Source organism: Salvia splendens, chromosome 15 (genome assembly GCF_004379255.2).
Source record: "Salvia splendens isolate huo1 chromosome 15, SspV2, whole genome shotgun sequence".
Taxonomy (NCBI): domain Eukaryota; kingdom Viridiplantae; phylum Streptophyta; class Magnoliopsida; order Lamiales; family Lamiaceae; genus Salvia; species Salvia splendens.
Window position 1 is genome coordinate 14156065 of NC_056046.1, and position 18015 is coordinate 14174079.

The following is an 18015-nucleotide window of genomic DNA, read 5'->3' on the forward strand; positions in this document are numbered from 1 at the left end:
TTTGTTGATGCATCCAAATTTCTGTGTTTTATAGGATATCAGGACGGGTAGGATAATTGGGTGTGGTACTGAGCATCAAGGTCTTTACTATGTTGATGAGATGGCTCACCAAGGCAGTGCTGCAATGCTAGCTCACGGATCTACATCTCGAGAAGCTTGGTTGTGGCATCGATGTTTAGGTCACCCGTCACCTGGTTATTTTAAATTACCTTTTCCACATTTTTCTCATCTCAAGGATATTGATGGCGAGTCTTGTGTTTTGGCGAAAAGCCACAGACAGTCTTTTAAATCTAGTGAAACGCGTGTTAAAACTCTTTTTTCCTTGGTTCATGCTGATGTGTGGGGCCCTGCGCCCGTTGTTGGTGATCATGGTTTTAAGTATTTTTTAATCTTTGTGGATGATTGTTCTAGAATGACTTGGGTGTATTTTTTGAAAAACAAATCTAACGTATATGCAAAATTTCTTCTCTTCTTAACATGATTCAAACACAGTTTCAAACCACTATTCGAACCCTTAGATCGGATAATGGGAGAGAATTTGTTAATAAAGAGATGTTAGATTTTTTTCAAAAAAGGGGCTTAATTCACCAAACTTCGTGTGCTTATACCCCCAAACAAAATGGAGTTGCAGAGAGGAAAAATAGAATTATTTTAGAAGTTACCCGAGCTTTGTTTTTTTGACTCTAAAGTTCCAAATTCTTGTGGCCCGAAACAATCGCCACCTCCGTGTACTTGATCAATCGTCTTCCTACAAAAATCTTGAACATGAAAACTCATCTTCAGACTGTATCTACACTAGCTAGGTACCAGAACCTCTTACTACCTTTGAAAATCTTTGGGTGTTCTGTTTATGTCCATGTCGCTAAACACGAGAGAAATAATTTTCTGCATGCGCTATAAAGTGTGTTTTTCTTAGGGTATGAGATAAATCAGAAAGGATATAGGTGTTTTGATCCCTCTTCTAGGAAAATTATAACCTTAATGAATTGTAATTTCTTAGAATGTGAATACTACTATACCAGCCTTAGTGGTCAGGGGGAGAATAATAATAGTAATTGTTCATCTGGACCCCTAAGTTGGTTTATGTCACCACCAAGCAACTCGAACGTGGAACCAACAGAGAAAGCTAGTACTTGCCGCCGAGCCTGTCTTGTCACATGTGGAGCCTCCTCATCAACCGCCACCTCCCGACAATCCTCCTCCAGTGATATCTGAGGTAATTCCTGGCACTGAATCGGATTGTACAATTATTTCTAATGACTCATCTACAGAAACCGTTGAGAATGTCGTTGAGAATGCTGCAGTAGATGGTGACACAGGGCGGTACATAATGCCTCCAAGAAGTACTAGAGGGATTCCACCTAAGAGGTACAAGCCCAGAACGTATCTCTAAGAGGAGCAGATACTCAGTGGTGAACCTGGCTAAGGCAAATCTCACTGAAATGGCAAGGGCGTTCACTGCTGCCCTGTATGAGGAAGAGGAAATTCCTGGAAATGCCGAAGAAGCTATGAAAATCAAGCACTGGAGGGAGACAATGATAGTGGAAATGAAGGCACTAATGAAAAACAAGACTTGGGAGGTATGTCTAAGACCAGAGGGTCTAGACTAGTAGGATGTCGTTGGGTATTCACAATCAAAAGAAGGCCAGATGGATCTATTGAACGTTACAAGGCGAGGCTTGTGGCGAAAGGGTACACTCAGACCTATGGAGTTGATTATGCAGAAACCTTCTCACCAGTGGCCAAGATGAGCACCATTCGAGTCTTCTTCTCAATTGCTGCGAATAAGAATTGGCCGCTACACCAGTTTGATGTGACAAACGCCTTTCTGCATGGGGAACTGACAAAGCCAGTATATATGGAAGCCCCACCTGGCTTTAGTGGAGAATTTAGGGGACAAGAAGTGTGTAAACTCAAGAAGACCCGCTATGGTTTGAAACAATCTCCAAGGGCATGGTTTGGAAGTTCACGGAAGTAATGAAGAAGTATGGATACAAGCAGAGCAACTCGGATCATACATTATTTCTCAAGAAGAATGAAGGGAAGATTACATGTTTGATCATTTATGTGGACGACATGATTCTGACAGGAGATGATGAGGAAGAAATAAGTCAATTGAAGGAAAATCTGTTTACCGAGTTTGAGATGAAAGACTTGGGACTTCTCAAATATTTTTTGGGAATTGAGGTGCTGCGATCCAAGAGAGGAATATTTATAAACCAGAGGAAGTATGTCCTGGATCTTCTAGCTGAGATAGAGATGCTGGACTGCAAGCCTGCGGAGACACTGATGATGCAAAATCATGGTCTGCAATTAATTGAGGGGGCGAAACTCACAAATCAGACTAGATATCAGCGCCTCGTGGGTAAGCTTATCTATCTTTCCCACACTAGACCAGATATTGCCTACGCAGTTGGGGTGGTTAGCCAGTTTATGCACAAACCCCAAACAGATCACTGGGAGGCCGCATTGAGGATTGTGCAATACTTGAAGGGAACTCCGGGATATGGGGTTTTATTTGAGAATCACGGACATATGGAGATACTTGGGTTTACAGACGCAGACTGGGCTGGGAATCCAAATGATCGGAAATCGACGGCCGGGTATCTTACCTTTGTTGGAAAAAATCTTGTCACTTGGCGTAGCAAGAAGCAGAAAGTTGTAGCACTGTCCAGTGCTGAAGCAGAGTTTCGAGGAATAAAGAGTGGTCTGACAGAGATCCTATGGCTGAGGAAGCTTATGACAGAACTTGGCCTGATATCACAACATCCATGCAAACTCTTCTGTGATAACAAGACAACTATCATCATATCTGAGAACCCAGTACAACATGACCGGACAAAACACGTCGAGGTGGATTGACACTTCATTAAGGAGAACATAGAGGCTAAAATTGTGGATCTTCATTTGTCAGATCAGAGGACCAGTTGGCAGATATTCTCATCAAAGCAGTTGATTCAAGGAGCTTTCACAGAGTATTAGACAAGTTAAAAATGGGTGATCTCATTGTTTAACTTGAGGGGGAGTGCTGGAAATAGATCAGGAAATAAATCAAGGAGATTGGAAGAAAATTACGAGAATAATTGAAGATTGATTTTAGTGAATATTTTTTTCTGATTTGTAGCTAGGGTAAATCTTTCCTTATGTAACTAATCTCTAGCCTATTTAGGCGTGTAAAACCCTGTTCATTCATAAGAAAGTGACATCAAAAACTCTTGTTCAACAAAAAGAAGCATAATATCAATTTGAATCGTCATGATCTTCCACATCCCTATTTTCATTGCCTTTTGGAATTAAATAGAGAGGAAGAAATGGTAAATTTTGTGATGTTTTTCTAGTTATTTCATAGCTTTAGTTGTACTTCTCTTAATGCATGCATCTATTACCAGTATCTTTTTCAATGGCTAGTTAATTAGTATAAAACAAAAAAAAACCTAGTAGGAATCTGTTTCCAAAAGAAGAATTTAGTTTATTGGAGAAGGTTGCACACAGAGTGAAAAATATGACACATGAAACAGTCAATTTATTATTCCATATAGCTTTTCTCGTCTTATTTGAGACTTCATTTTCACTTGATTGCAATTTCCAAATGGTGAAATGTCTAGTTAAACATTTAGACTTTCATTAGTTTGGTATTTTAACTCTTAACAACCTCAAATATAATCATATATAGCATGCCCCATTTCACATCTATCACTCATTTTCACACACCAATATTGTTACTAATCAAGCCAATTTTGGAACATCCACAGTCGAGGAGAGCTCTACGGGCGCTAGAGGCCACATTCTGCGGAAGCGGAACGTTGACAAGTTACGATAGCTGCAGGCCCTTGTGCGCGCCCAAGCAAGGGCACGGGCTGGCCCGACTTCTCATTGAGGAAAGCACAAAGCCCTCCCACATTCAACCACACAGTAAAGACATTGAATAAGAGTTGCTTTGAATTGGCCAAATGTATTGAATATCTATCTACAGGGAGAGAAAGCAGATCATGCAATGCTGGCCGGTGTCAAAATGCAGTGGAGGAAAGGCGAGAAGGCGCCATGGGACCCTGAGCGACAAGCTTGTACAAGTTGACACGGGAAGACCAAACATGAACCCTTTAGGCAGAACATCATCCACTCATCTCAACCAAGCCACAGCTCCGACCATACCACATGGTCGAGTACATCCCTGCGTTCCCTTCACATTAGGCCTAGACGCCACCACTACGGGAGCTCCAAGAGGGCGCTGTTCTCACCTACCAAGAGCTCCCTGAGCAGGGCCTTACAAGGTTATATGAACATTGATATGGGTAATAATGGTGACAAGAAGATAGGATTTTGAAATTTTGGCTAAAAGGAGCAATCTTGGGAGAATGCAACATTTAGATAACAACTCAACAAAACAACTTAAGATAAAGATTGAAGGCTCATTATCATAAGTTGTCAACATATTTTATTTCACGTTTTTGCTATTAAGTTGTTGAGTTTGTTGTAGGACCTATAGTGGTATTTAGGATTGAAAGCAGAGAAGTCAAAAGGAAATAAAGAGAAACATCACTACAAGTCTAAAATGAACCTCTATAACATTAACATCTCTTGAGTCAACAAGGAACTAAATAAATGAAGGAAAACAACACACAACATTAACATTCACCATATGTTCAAAAAGAGCAATATCAGTAGTCTCGAGGATGTTAATCACTATGCATGTACACATATATACAAATATGAACGGATAAAATTAAACAAACAAACCATAATTTTATACGATGAACACTATGAAGTAGTGAAGTGAGTCGAATAAATGCAAAAAAATATATGGACAAAAGCAACCGTGTTGAGAAATCCGGATCAGTTGTCGCAGCTCCATCTTGACGTAGGCCACGCAGCTAAGGTAATGACACCAGCTGCATTTGTTGTTCGCGTTTTCACCTTTGAACAGCATCACCAATCCCACTGTAAATCTACAGAATTTGAGCGAATTAACAGCAAAGATCAGTCATTTTATTTCATGTGATACAGCAAGTATATGTCTAGGCAGATCAAGCATAAGATGTAGGGAAATCTCACCCGACAATCAACAAAATAGTGGCAATAATCCAGAAAACGTATTGGTAGACTGTGTATTTGGACTTCAGTCTGGTATCAGCTGGGCGATTCCGGCCTTCCAACCAACCAAACTGTGGACGGGCAAGGGAGTATAAACCCGAGGAGGAACCAGAGAGAAAGCCTCCAATATGTGCAAAGTTGTCGACATGTGGAAGAATTCCAACTGCCAAGTTGATTGCAATGATGACAATCAGAGTAAAAAGAGCTGCAGCCTGTTCAAACATATAGGTTTTGTTAGTTGTATGGAATTCAAAAATCCCTCTCATTGGATTATCATGAATAAATAAAGTTTTCTTATAATAAAATTATGACATTCAGTATTCAATCATAAGATTGCGGCCTTTTTTGTTTGTGTGTTGAGTCTCAAAAAATGATATACTTATAATCGTTAGCAGAACTTACCTTGGTTTTGTATATATAGTCCAGTTAGTAATAACTCCGATAACATTGCTCCAAGAAGTCCAAACAGAGCACCAGAGGCTCCTACGGAGATGTTATTACGGATGAAAAGGGAAGATAGAATGCTTCCACCAATACCTGACAACAGGTATATTACCCCTACACGCACTGCATAAACACGAACGAGAAATCTAAATGTGAGATAGTGATACGGAGAAGGAAAAGAAAAGAATGATTGGCTACAGGCAGGACATCCAAATAACATGATTTACGAATTCCGAAAAACTATTTTGAACTTTATTCAACGAACAAAACTTAAATTCTTACAAAATCCAAATTGCTGCTCTAGTCGAATTCCAATAAACACCAAGCTTAGCATGTTTGCAAGTAAATGAAATTACACCAGCGTGCAGCCAGATGCAAGTAAAAAGCCTCCATGCTTGATTCTGATGCACTATCTTGTCCCACTCGAGCGCTCCAAGTTTTTCCAGTCTGCATAAGAGACAGTGATTAAAAAAGTACTTTCAAACATCCATCTCTAATTCACATAAAAACTTAGATAGGCTATATGATTAAAAAAAAGTACTTTCAAACATCCATCTGTATAACTAAAATGATTACAATGAAGTAAAGGAACTATTTTCAAAACACCAATTAGCAGCTTATACCGTAAAGAAGAAAAGTAAGAACCTTTACAATAATTATGCATCGGAGAGGTCACTTATGTCAATTACAGAACTTAGCAAGAAAACCAACAGAAAAAGTTCCCTAGATTTTATAGGTATAAATTAACAAGGACGTCCTAAAAGGAGGACACAAAGGTTATTTGGTAATGAAGATGCTAGATCAGAGTGTTTGTATATGTTCAAGTATGGAGAGTGTTTATTTACTCTAAATGCCAGCGATTGACCCTTTAAGGAGACCATATGTATTTCATACCTATAAGGACTAGCTCTTCCAAAAAAAAGAACAAAAAGATCTTCCTTCTGTATTAAAAGACCTTGGCGTTGAGGTCCTAAGGATCAGCTTGGTTGCCAGCCAAGCTAGAAGAAGAAACCAGACATAACTCAGGCACGTAATAGCACCAATCCCTAAAGAGACACCCAAGCTATAATCATCCTGGCTGAAGGTTCTGGAACTGAATGCTTAGACGAATTGGACTCTTACTAGGACAGAGGTTGAGCCATTGTTAGTTCTTTGTTAACTTAGTGCAAAAACCTCAAGGAAAACAATATTTTCAATACACTGATAAGAGTTAATATTGTCTAAAGCCTAAGAGGGTTTGTAATGGACCAAAATCTATGGTTATATAAGATGGATTGTCTAGAGGGTTTGTAATGGACCAAAATCTTGGTTATATAAGATGGATAACTGTCAGCAGACTCAGCAGAGTAGAGTCTAACTCTTTCTGCTGATGGAATTAGAAAAATAATATTAATCCTAATATCTAAATCAAAATCTTTTCACAATCACAATCATAGATAGTAATTGCTAAAGATAGCTTCTCCATTTTATGAGCTTTGAAACTTTATCCACTAATTAATAGCCACATAATTATAAACACACACAAATTAAACTTGATTATTGAGGGGAAAGATCACACCCAAAATTGAGATAACAAATTAATCCCAAATCAAAACGAAAGGCAACAAATTAATCACTAGAAATCCAAATTAAAAAAAAGGCAATGAAAGAGTCCCGCGGAATTGAAGAGGGAAAAGGAGGGATTACGTAGAGGAAGAGGGGCCGAAGAGAGGGTTTTGGCGGAGGGGCTGAAAGGAGAGGCGGCGGAGGAAGGAGGAACTTGGCAACACAATCTCCATGGAGGCCGTCATGATTCTTGGGGCAATTATTGACGAACATGATCACCACGAACATGGCGACGTTGGCCAGAACGATAATCGGAACCAGCCAGGAAGTCCAGTAGGTGTCGTGAGAGTCCATGTCGTAGTTTCCAACTCCGCCAGCGTAGTAGCTCTGGTTCCGATGCTTCCTGGGCGCTCCCCTCTCGGGATCTCCATTTCCAATCATTCTTCTCTTCTCTTCTCTTCCCCTAGCTACTGTAAATCCAAGCCCTGCAGCTAGAAATGTCACAATTGGATTGGAGCTTGTTTGCAATAAATGGAGTTTGTGTTAGAGAGAGAGAGGGAGGTGGGTGGGGCTGGTTACTTAAGGAAGTTTTGGATTGAAAACGCGTAAGCATTGCAGTTGAGGTGGAGAACGGTGCCACACTGCCACTGCCTAACACATGTTTGTTTATCATTGTCTGATGGAGATTGCAAGAGAGATATACGCGAATTTGCCGCTGACTCTTCATTTACCTAACTCCACGGTTTCACTTTCATACTACTACTTCTTTAGATTTCCCACAAATTTTTATATTATTTATAATTTTATTTTATAAGTTAAATGAACACTATAGAAAAAAAGAAAAGAAAGAAAAAAAATAAATGATATTTTCATTTTAAGAAATGTAGTGTTAATTAAAGTGAGAAATCTATAAAAGGAAAATAAAACTTTTGGGGATGGCACGAAATTTAATTCACAATTAGTACAATAAGACAGAAGTAGAAACAAAAAGTAATTGAAATATTGTCAGTAGAAGAATGAGGTCCATCTATTTAAAGAAAAGAGAGTTACCAAAATTAGAAGTGATGTATAAACATATAGCGAATGACTAAAACTCAACGAACCCAGAATATAGAAACTCAAAGTAAAATTAATATTCAAAGTTGTCTTTTCATTCCAACAATGAGACTTTTATATAGGCAAAGGAAAATCACAAACTTATAAAAAAAAAAATTTAAAGAAAATAACTAAAAGAAAAAAATAAACCACCAAGCATCATATTAAAGCAATCAATTGTTATGCAGCTGAGTAGAAACTTTTTTAGCCATCTCTTGACGGCTAAATAAAATGTGGATATAACTTTATTTTAATATCTATGACCAACTTTTATACCAAACCACTCGGTGTAATTACACAGTATTTTGAGTTAATGACTCTATAACACTATATATTCTTAGTACTAATTATATCAAAGTTGTTTGTTGTCAAAGGTAGATGTGTTTGTTGGAAGTGTCATTGAGGCAAAAAGACATTGGTTTTAATAAAAAATGTAGTAATTGTCTGTAACTACATTAACTTCCAAGATATTCTTGCTGTTGTTTTTTCTGAATTTTGAGATTTTTTTTATTTTATTGGTATGTATATTTGTCTGAAACCATTTAATGTCCATTATAGGAAGGACCATATGTTTCCTGTGTTAATATAACAAACACAATTGTCTCTTGAGTTATCTGTTTGAGTAGTATTCAAATCTTATGAGAAGATACAGTGATTGTATATAATCCTATAGTAACATGATACTAAGTGTTGTAAACCATATTAAAGCGCATATGAATTGAAATCTTTTTTAATCCACGTAGTTGGTTCTGTTTGGTAAGTATCTCGTAAAAGGCAAGTCATATTCTAAATAAATATCGTGAAAGAGTCATGTAACCAATCATTCCGGCTAGCTTAACAATGACTCATACAAAGTTTATTTGTAATTTTTATAAATTATGATCTAAAATGTATGTTCGTTTTGCACCCTGATTGTATTAATCGAACCCGTCCCGTAAGTTAACGATAATAATACTTTAATTCAAGTTTGTGATAAAGTTTAACAAAACCTACACTCTGAATTATGAAGCCCTTTACACTTCATTTTTTCTACAAAGATTGTTGATTTCCAACAGAGAGAAGGGTTGCAATTAAAAATGCTGCAACCTCCCTTTGAACTCAGCAGGAAGTATTTGTACAGAATCCACACACAGCCCACCTTTGGTGTGAGTGCAATCAATCTGTGTCATCGAATATTTGACTTTGATCGATTTGCACGAGCTGGAGACAACAAAATCTCCGGCATGATAATGGATCCACCTCCCTTGCTCCTTCAAGTAGCACTGTTTTGTTGCTTGCTGACCATCAGAGGTCGAAAGCTGGAACCGCACAGGCTTTTTATCCCAGCCATGAACGTGCTCCGAGTTGCAAACCCTACGCCCAAACCTCTTATTGGCGCGTCCTAGTTGTAATCTGAAGAATATACTGTAAGACCCTGCCGGAAAGGGGAACTCTATCTCCCCATCGACCTCAAACCACCATATTTGCTGGAGATACGCAACTGATGCAAACCTACACACAAGAATAAATTTCATCAGTTTTAGTTAACTTACTGGCTATGAAATGCACATGTATTGCTTCTAAAAGAACACGGGGAGGGAGACAAGGTTCACTATTTCTACAGAGTTTGAGGTCATTAACAAGATTCACTATTTCTACTGCAGGATTCAAGAAACTTTTGTAATTAGTCACCACTCACCAACAATCCAATTGACCATACACAAGTTAGCATACTTTCTTCGTTTGTGAAATCCAACAAATTTACTTTTAAAATCGGTTTCTTTTCCAATAGTCAGAAATGTTTTCTGATTCATACCTATGAAAGGAATAGCAAGATATGGTTTTACAGCCATTTGTTTAATTCCTAACAATGACCATGTTCGGTAAGCAATGTATCTTTCAAGATTTTGGCAATTATTTCAGCAAATCCCATAGAAAGACCAATCAATACAAAATCTTTCTGCTGCATAATTGTACCAACATAGCTAAAAATGTAACTACTTTCTTGCGTTTAATTTGTGTGGAAGCTTGGACTAAGAAGAATGACATAGGCTAATACACAAATACTTTGATGGATTGAACTTTTTAGTAGCCATTTCATAATTAAATTCTTCAAATCTCAATTTATACATTATCGATCTAAATTACGCGCCCCTATAAAGTTCAAAATATTAACAAAATTAATCCTCACCTTGATTCCTCAGTTGGGATACGGCTCCAATATCTCCTATCATCAATTCCCGTTATCGCCAATCCATTTGAAGACACCGACATGCAAATGTTGGCTGTCCTCTTATCCAACCATACTTTCTGCAAAATCACCCAAAATCGATCAATCAATCACCCAAATCTCAATTAAACCCTATTCCAAAACGATTCAACAAAAATAAAATCCAAAACCTTAACAAATCGCAAAAATAAACGAATTCAATCGAATTTAGGGCACAAAAAACGGACCTTAGAGCCACCATCGAACGAATTAGCCCTACAAAGCCTCGCATAGATATCCCTCTTGCAGAGACCCTTGCAGAAAGAGGCATCATTTTCGAATACCCTACCGATAAGATCTTCGTAATTCACAGGCAATTTCGACTCCCAAAACGAAATCAGCCGACGAGGCTCCCCGGAAAGCCCGTTCAGTTTTGCAAGCTGGCAGATCTGCATCGGCTCAAGGTGGCCAATAACCGACGCCACACACAGCTCTCCGGCAAGTCGCCCAGCCCGGGCTCCGGCGACGGGGCTATGGCGGTGCTCCCGGTCGCCGCCGGCAACGAAAATAATAAGCCCATGTGATTGCAATCAACGAACCGAATTGAATTGGCCGTGGGCGTAATTGGAAGGGAGGAGGAAGATGATGTAGTTTATGTAAATGAAAATATGGAGTGTGGTAAGAGAGAGGGAAGAATGGAGAGAGGAGAGCCAATTGTATGGATATATATGAAGGAGGTGGACGCGTACGGTGTGAATGTAACTCTCTCCTTGTGTGTGTTTCTGCGTGGGTTTGGTGCGTGAAAATATTAGTAAAAAAACATGGAGGATTATGATTTTTTTTGGTTGGGTTAAGAATATATTGCATTTTACTCTGTCAATCCGTCATTAGGAGTCTTATTTATGGGCAACACGAATTTTAAGAAATGTTAAGAAAAGTGGATGGAAAAAAGATAGGGGTACAATTTGTATATATTAGTTTTAAATGAAATGTCAGTGAAATAAGTTAGTGGAATGTGTGACCCTATTACCATTTATAGTAATAGTGAACCGAGACTCTTATTCGCGGACGGACTAAAATGAAAAAACGGGACTCCTATTCGCGGACGGAGAGAGTAATGTTTAACCTTCTTCATATTTGGAAAAATCTTATAATCCTTCTTTACAAATTTGGTCAAACTTATCCGTATTTCTTAAATAAAGAGGCAAAACTTTATCCTTAAAGATCACGATGGATGCCTTAGTGAGAGCCCTAGTGGTTGTCACATCAGCATGTCCTATCTTTCTGCAATGGTGGAGCCATGGTCCTGCCCTAACTATTATCCATTTGTTGATTTCAATTTTAATATTATTTTTTATATTTACACATTATAAATAGCAAAATTAGACTCTAAATTAAAAAAAAAAAACTAGCAAAAAATATACATTACTTAAGTTTTAAAATATTACAACGAAGAAACTTAAAAAGAGGTACAATTTCAACGACCACTACGTGTTCAAACTTCTTCAATCATGTCGTTCATGAGTTGAAGATGAGCTTGTTGGTTGCGCATGGTCTCCTGAGCTTGTAATATCTCACTGACTCCATAGGGTAAACCCTCGAACGACCGACAGGGTTGCATGACCTTGCGATCGATTCAGCTTCATCGTCGGTCCAAATCGCCAGCTCTTGCACCTTCATCGTGAATAATCATGTTGTGCAAGATTATGCACGCGTACATGACATTGGAAATATGATGCATGTACCAGGACCGAGCCAGGCCTTTCACTATTGCCCAATGTGCTTGAAGCACACCGAATCCTCGTTCCACGTCCATCCGTGCAGACTCTTGCCGCTGTGCAAAAAGGCATTTCCTCGCATCCGTTGGGCAGGAAATCATCTTCAAGAAAACTGGTCATCTCGGGTATATGCCATCGGCTAAGTAGTACCCCATATGATGTTGCTGTCAGTTGGCAGTGAACTTGATAACCGGACCGTTGCCATTGCATTGCTCGGTGAAGAGACTCGACGTGTTCAGTACGTTGATGTCGTTGTTTGACCCCGCCATGCCAAAGTGAGCATGCCAAATCCAAAGAAGGTGATCAACGATGGCTTCAAGGATCATCGTCGGATGGGTACCCTTAGAGCATTCGCAATTGCGGACTTCGCCGCGGAATTCCCACGGATGTGCCGGAATTTGTGGCGGACGTCCGCTATTAGGCACGAATGGCATGGATACGGAATTGAGCTGAGGAAGTCGCAGGTCCGCGGCCTTCCACGGAATTCCGTAGGGACGTCTGCCATTGCGTCGACTCCCGCGGAATTCCGATTTATTTTTTTATTTTTTTTGTAATGTCAATATATAACGGCTCGTTGAATTTCACTTCATTCGCACCACTTATTTTAACAAGTTTCTCTCTCTCTAAATTTCTTTTATATAATAGTAATGGCTGGTAGTGGTAGTGGTAGTGGCCATCACGAAGACCCTATGGCTCGGATTTGGGCACATGTGTGGGAGGCTGCGCGAGAGAGGAACAAGCGCCTTGGCGCCGGCGGTGCCTCGACCCATCCATCGTCGCACTATAGTATCCCGCGACCATCTCGCGGCCCACCGTTGGTTGTACGATGACTACTTTGCGTCGGAGCCTCGGTTTGGGGAGAACCTATTCCGGCGACGGTTTAGGATGCATCGGCCGCTGTTTATGCGTATCGTTGGCGCTTTGGAGCATCGATACGGGTATTTCAGGGAGCGGGAGGATGCAGCGGGTAAACCCGGCCACACGCCGATCCAGAAGTGCACTGCCGTAATCAGGCAGTTGTCGTACGGAGGTGCGGCGGACATGTTTGACGAGTACCTCCACATCGGCGAGTCGATAGCACGCGACTGCCTGAAGTATTTTTGTCAGGGCGTGAGGGAGATATTCAGGGATAGGTATCTTCAGAAGCCTACCCCCAATGATTGTCAGGCTCTGCTGGATATGCACGGGTCTCAGCACGGCTTCCCGGGGATGCTGGGCAGCATAGATTGTATGCACTGGGAATGGAAGAACTGCCCCGCTACCTAGAAAGGGATGTACACTACCTGTTTCAAGGCCAAGAATCCTATGATGATCCTTGAAGCGGTAGCTGACTACCGGTTGTGGATTTGGCACGCCTATTTTGGAGTAGCCGGGGCGAACAACGACATCAAACGTCCTCCAGTCGTCGCCCCTTTTCAATGACCAGTGCATGGGCGGTCGGTCCGACCGTCAACTTCATCGCCAACGGGCAACCAACACGACATGGGCTATTATTTGGCCGATGAAATATACCCGATTGGGCCCGTCTTGTGAAGACAATCAGATGCCCAACGGATGAGAAGAAGGTATACTTTGCGCAACGTCAGGAGGCAGCGCGCAAGGACGTGGAGCGGGCATTTGGTGTGCTCCAAGCTCGATGGGAGGCAGTGAAGGGTCCGTCACGGCTGTGGTATGTTGACAGCATCGCCGACATCATGTACGCATGTATTTCATGCACAACATGATCGTCGAAGATGAAGCCAAACTCTGACCGATTGGGCCAATGATGATACTGGCGCTGCTGGTCCAAGCCACGGCGTGGCCACGAGCCATGTACGCATGGGGATACTCCATGATGACGTCGATCAAGTCCGTGCATTTGCCGACATGCGCCAAAAATAAGCCCACGTTCGACTCCAGAACGATATTTTTGAAGAAGTGTGGCAGCGTAGGGGTCGTCGTTGATGTAGTTGTAATTATTGAAATGTATTTTTTAATTTGGTGAAATGTACTTTTCTTTTTTAATGGATTTTTTCCTATTCGCGTCGAAATTTTAATTCCGTAAATTCTTTACTTCCGGAAAGTGGTTAATTTATGAATTTGTGATTTTTTTTTAATGTGGGAATTCCGTCGGGAATTCCGGCACTGTGCAGTGGGAAATCCTTATGGCGTGGCAATGGGAATTCCGCCGGGACATCCGCACCACTGCGGATGCCCTTATACCCACTGGTGAATTGGCCTCTCCACGCTCCCGGACAATTCTTTCACTCTCAATGCATACAATCAATGCTCTCTAACATTCCAGGAAAACCGTGCATCCTCATCAGGAACTGGCAATCTTTAGCATTCGGCTTGCGCAAATATGTGGCGCTGAAGGCGTCAATCACGCCCTCACAAAATTTTACCAGACACTCCCGGCCAGTTGTATCCCCTACTTGAAGATACTCGTCGAACATGTCCGCCGTGGTACCGTATGCCAACTGACGAAGCGCAACCGTGCACTTCGTGAGCGGGGATAGACCGCTTCTGTGGGCCGCATCTTGCCGTTGCTGGAAGTACTCGTCGCGCGCCTCCAACGCGTGAACAATCTGGAGAAACAGTTCTCGCCGCATCCTAAACCGTTGGTGAAAAACCGTCGCTCCCCAACGGAGCTTATCGGCTAAGTAGTCTTTGAACAGACGTTGATGAGCTAGACGATGCTCTCGATGGAGGAATGTCCAGTGGCGGCCAGTGGCGGATGGGCCTCGGGACCTACTCTTCGGCCTGCTCTTGCTCTTGTATTGCACGAATACATGGGAGACTCTGGTTCCCGAAAACAAACATTGCGCGTTCCATAGCCCAACTTATATCTTCTCCGGCCATATTGGAAAAGTGAGTGAAAGAGAGATATTGGATTTGAGAAGTTGTGAGGGTTGAGAGATATGTGAGAGTTGTGTGAAAAATGAATGAAAATAAGGTATAGTTATAGATAGAAAATAAAAAAAATAAAAAGAAGGAAAAACACGTTGATCGGGCATCCGCGTCATCGGGCTCGACACTGCAATGGATGCCCGATCGGGCGCGAGATCAGGAGAACCGATCTTTCGGTCCCGCGGCTCGGGCTCGGACGCTTGCAGTGGATGCCCGAGCCCGATCTCGGGCGATCGGGCGTGAGATCGGGCATCCATTGTGGATGCTTTTAGACAGCTTAAAGATTTTCTTGACAAAAGATAAGTATATCTATAATATAATAGGAATGTGATCATATGCAAACTCTAAATATTGTACAAATTCAAAACTATGATCTGGACCATTAGAAAATATCAACAATGGCAACGGTTGATGTTGTGTTGAAATTGTATTGACATTGTGTTGATATCAAAATCTTGAAATTTTACGCCGTGTTGACATTGTGTTGATATTGTGTTGAAAAGTTTGGAGTTTGTACAATATATGAGTTTGTACCTTTATATAGTTTACATCAAGAAATATATCATCGATTTGATCATTAAAAAATCACGACTATAATTATTCTTCACATATTATCTACATATCAAAGTTTTAAATACAAATTCATGCCTAATATTTTAATTAATTTATTTATTTTCTTTTTTAAATTATCATAACAATAAGAAGAAAATATTCACAATTTCTTAGTATAATAATTTTGTAAATGTTAAAAATGATTTAAATTCCCATTTTTTTTTAAATATTAAAAACTACATATGTTCCTTATTAATTTCAATTTTATTTCTGTTATCCAATTATTCAAATTTTTTTATTACATTAAATCAAATTTAAATAAATTGAATATCATCTAGGGTTGAGGTTGAGCCTTATTTATTATTATATTTATTTTACCTTCCAAACTTAGTCATATCATTATTGCTCAAATTTAATTAATACTAGTATTATTAAATCACTATCCTTTTCTTTTTCTTGTGTACTGATTCCATTGAATATAAATTATCAGTACATAAATCAAATAGTACTAATTATATAATGATAATTTATAGTGGAACTTGGGGAATATAGTAATATATTAATAAAAGAATTTCAAAATTATTTATAATGATATGCTAATTTATTTTAATATCAATTTTCCTATGATCTTATCAATTTATGAATAAACGTTTATTTGAGAATCGAGAATTAGAAACTTCTATTGTCGAGTGACCTCTATAATGTTACTAGTATTACTTAATTATCTCATCATGAATGTAACTTCTATTGTCGAGTGACCTCTATTATGTTACTAGTACAGTAGTTTAACAAATTTCAGAATAATAGAGATGTTTTATTACTTAATTATCTCATCATGAATGTATACACCAAGCATAAATTTGAGGCCCAAATTTATAAGATACTCTATTCGTCTCTTAAAATTTGTCACGTGTTGATTGCATGAATTTTAAAAAATGTAATTGAATATGAGTTGAGAAAGTTAGTGGAATGTGAGTTCTATTTTTATAATTTTATAATACAATGTGAATAAAAATGAGTTAATAAAATGTGTGGTCTACTACAAATTTTGTGGGATGATCAAAAATTAAATTAAGTGACAAATTTTTCAAGAACAGAGATAATAATATAGTTATGAGTTGACATATAATTAATTTTAAAAGTTGTAATTTGATTATTCAAGTCATTTTTCTATAAACTTAAGGAACAACGAGATAAATGACAAATTTTCACAAAATATCAAATAAAATGACTTATTGATGTTTCCCTTAGTATTGAAAATTGACATTTTGTTAATAAGTTTTAGTGTCTCCACCTCATTCTTATGAAGAGGGATTGGAGTACTCTAGAATCTTCCGAAATACAAAAAAAATTGAATGGTAAGTTAACATTCGATTTGGATGCAAATTTAAGTAAGTAATTAATTTTTATTTTTGCACCGAATTTAAGCAATTAAACTTGAATCATAGTATTCACAAATGTGCAGCGTAAGAGCATCCGCAACGGTAGTGGGGAAGAAGGCCGCCGTCCGTGCCAGCGGCGAGGACGAGGCTCGCCGCCACTGCGCCAGCGAGCAGTCGACGTGGCGGCACACGATTGGACAACGGTATAGCCGTTGCCTTTGAATAATTTTTTTAAAAAAAAAATCGTTAATTAATTTTAAATAATGATAAAAAATAAAAAAAAATATTTTCCAAATCCCAAAAATATGGCCGTTTTTTGCCCGTTTTTCTGAATTTTTTGATTTTTTTAAATTTTTTCCCCCAAAATCATCTATAAATACACACATTCATTATCCATTTATCACATCAAATCATCTCTCATTCATCTCTCATTCATAATTCTCATACAAACTATCAACACATTCATCCCTCACTCAAAACCTCAAATGGATTTCACCCATATTATGGCGGAAGCGGAGCGCGAAGAACAAGAATACTACGAACAACATCGTGCCGCTTACGAAGCATATGTCGCGGCGAAACCCCCGCTCTTCCTCCTCAACGAACTAGATTAAATCGCCGTTACATCCATCGTGACCGGGAGGGAGCCCACGAAAGGCTCGTTGCCGACTACTTGCCGACCAGCCGTGGTTTCCGGCAGATTACTTCAGGCGTCGTTTTCGCATGTCAAAGCGCTTGTTCATGCGAATTGTCAACACATTGTCCGCACGTGTTGAATTCTTCCAAACAGGTCCAGATGCAGCCGGCCGGCAAAGTATCACACCGTTGCAGAAGTGTACGTGTGCCATCCGACAACTCGCTACTGGGCAAACGGCCGACATCTCCGACGAGTATTTGCATATCGGTGAGTCCACTGGAATCCTTTGTCTAAAGAATTTTTGCAAGGGCGTTCGTTCAGCTTTCAGGGATGAATTCCTTCGGGCACCCAGCACCGATGATTGCCAACGGTTGCTTTGTCTTCACGAATCAGTCCATGGCTTTCCCGAAATAC

At 39.6% G+C, this 18015-nt stretch overlaps 2 pseudogenes; both read right to left on the reverse strand.

Annotated features, from left to right (window-relative positions):
- Window positions 1-4833: 4833 nt before the first annotated feature.
- On the reverse strand, window positions 4834-7671 carry LOC121767235 (annotated as a pseudogene).
- A 1492-nt stretch (window positions 7672-9163) lies between these two features.
- On the reverse strand, window positions 9164-11074 carry LOC121767159 (annotated as a pseudogene).
- Between the last annotated feature and the right edge of the window lie 6941 nt (window positions 11075-18015).